At 38.3% G+C, this 2,766-nt stretch overlaps 1 pseudogene; it reads right to left on the reverse strand.

Moving 5' to 3' along the window:
* Nucleotides 1–951: 951 nt before the first annotated feature.
* Nucleotides 952–1,903, reverse strand: LOC127205733 (protein SET-like; annotated as a pseudogene).
* Nucleotides 1,904–2,766: the final 863 nt, after the last annotated feature.

A 2,766-nucleotide genomic window follows, 5' to 3' on the forward strand; every position in this document is an offset into this window, starting at 1 on the left:
AGAACTTCTGTCTAGGACCTTTTGGTGTTTAGAGTCTCCATTGAGAAGTCAGTATTATTCTAATAGGTTTGCCTTTATATGTTGGTCTTTTGCCCTTGCAGCTTCTAATATTCTTTCTTTGTTTTGTATGTTTAGTGTTTTGACTACTATCTGCCAAAAGGACTTTCTGTCCTGTCCCAGTCTATTTGATAACATGCTTCTTATACTTCAATAAGCATCTTCTTCTTTAGGTTAGGGAAGTTATCTCATGATTTTTGTTCAAAATATTTTCTGTGCCTTTGGCCTGGGTTTGTTTGTTTCTTTTCTTTTCTTTTTTTCATCATTAGGAGAGAATTTTATTTTAAAAGTGTCACCTTCAACTGCAATGATGTCCATTAAACATCACAATTTAACATGCTGAAGGAGAAGCCATGTTGTCAAAATGCCTACTTAATCCCTCCAGACACCTCAAATCCACTCTTTGCTGACCTTTTATACCCCCTTTTTCTTTCCTTTCCTTTTTTTTTTTTTTTTTTTTTTTTTTTTTAACTAAACAAGAGAAAGTAGACAGATACATGTTGGTAAATGCTAGCTGTCTGTATTCACATAGAGACACAGTGTAATCTCTGAGCCCAGTATACAGGGAAAGGAAAAAAGCTAGAACTCTATTTACTACTACACAGGTGCCTAGCACTCTCCAGCTGAGACAAAGGAGATGGAGGGCTTCTCCTTTTTTCCCTGCAGAGCATGCTGTTGGTATTGAACCCACAGTTTCCAAGACAAGAAAGAATAAAAACGAATTTAGAACAGAAAAGTGGAGGTCCTTTTCCTGTTGTATTTTGCCCAAGGTATTTTCCCCAAAATAACTTGAGAACCATGGTGTTAAGAGAGACCTGAAAATAGGGCAATGGAGCCCAGAAAATTTAAAAAATAAAAATAAAAAAGAAGATTGTAATCCATCAGTCTTCTGTGCTAGTCATCCTTGCCTTTGTCCTCTCCTTCCTCGCCTTCACCATCATCATCATCTTCTTCTTCACCTTTATATTCATCCCTTTCTTCATCAATACCTTCCAACTCCTCTTCTTGCTCCTCCTCCTTCTTTTCCTTCTCCTTCTTTCTCTTCCTCTTTCTCCTCCTCCTCCTTCCTCTCCTTCATCATCCTCATCCATATCAGGAACCAGAATAGTACTGCAGAGATTTGGCAAGTATCATCTTTGATGACGTCTCCCAATTCATCTGCACCTGCACCGGATTGGTCGGTGAGCCAGGTGAAGAAGCTCCCTGGCTCTTCCTGCTGCCGCTTCCTGCTGGCCTTTTTCTGCATTTGACCTGAGCGGTTTGTCAAATTCTTTCCAGATGTACATTTGATTTCGATGGACTTTGAAGAGTGGGTCACCACTCTTATTCAGATGAAATTCTTTGGAGAGAACTTTACTTTCAAAGTAAAGATTTTCATCAAAATAAAAATTTATTCTTTAACCCGATTTAATGTCTTCAAATTCTGTCACTTCCACTCTGATCTAATAACACAAAGCCTCTTTGTCCTCCACCCCAAGCACTTATGGATGGTTGACAAATGCTGCTACCCCAAAATTTGGGATTTTGGCGATCAATTCTCCTTCTGAAACAAAACAAAACAAAACAAAACAAAAACAGTTGGCAAAGTTTGTTATATTTTTGTTCTACTTTCAAAATTTCTTCACTGGCTTGTTCATTAAATGTTTGTTTCATTTTGTACTTCATCAATATGTTCAATTGGTTCTTGCTGATCTTTTCCTCTTTCTGGCAGGCTGGGAGAGGTATACGCGGTCTCCAGCTTCGGGGCTGGAGCCTGTTGGAACTTCTTGGGCTGAGGCTGGATCGCAGATTGCTGTTTCGGTGCCACCGCATGAGGGAGGTTTGGCCTGGGTTTTGTTTCCTTCATCCATTACTAGTATTCTTCGATTTTGTCTTTTCATAGTGTCTCAGATTTTCTGGATGTTTTGTTCTAGGATTTTTCTTTTAGATTATTTCCTTGTATTGTGTATTCAATCCTAATATTCTGTTTTCCATCTCATATATTTTTTTGGTGAAGTCTGCCTCTGAGACAACAATCTTCCTGTTTGAGTGGATAAAAGGTTCAGTTCCAGATTTTCATCTGTTTGGGGTTTTTAAAATTGATTTTATTTTTACTTTCAGGTCTTGAATGGTTTTATTAATTTCCTTCTACTGTTTCTGTTTCTTTTCTTTTTTTTTTTTTTTTTTTAATAAGTTTCTTTAAGGGATTTGTACATTTCCCTTTTAAGAACTTCTGTCCTCAGGAACAGTCATAGAGGAGGAGAATAATGGGAAAATGGGAGGGAGGGAAGAATGGGAGGATACAAGGGATGGGATAAACATTGAGATGTAACAAGAATAAATTAAAAAAAAAAAAAAAGAACCTCTGTCACACCCGTAAAGGCCATTTAAAAGTCTTTGTGATGTGCTTTAGCTATTTTGCAATATTCCGTGTTGCTGGGCTCTATTGGAGACCTTGTCCTGGCTATTACCGATTGTGTTTTTACTCTGGCATCTAGGCGTCTGGGTTTGGGACTATTGTAAGACTAAGTGTTGATGTGTGATTTTGTTTTTGTTGTTTTATTCTTTGGTTTCTGTTGCCCTCTCTGGTTCTTAGGAATGTGTGGTGGCTGTGTGTTGCCTGGTAGAAAATTCTGGGCTCTCAGTAAGTGTTGCCACTTAGAGTTCTGGGTAAAAATATGTTTCTAGGTATTGGGAGCTGACCCGGTTTATAAGGGAATAGGCTGACGG

The sequence above is a fragment of the Acomys russatus genome, chromosome 22, assembly GCF_903995435.1.
Source record: "Acomys russatus chromosome 22, mAcoRus1.1, whole genome shotgun sequence".
NCBI classification, from domain to species: domain Eukaryota; kingdom Metazoa; phylum Chordata; class Mammalia; order Rodentia; family Muridae; genus Acomys; species Acomys russatus.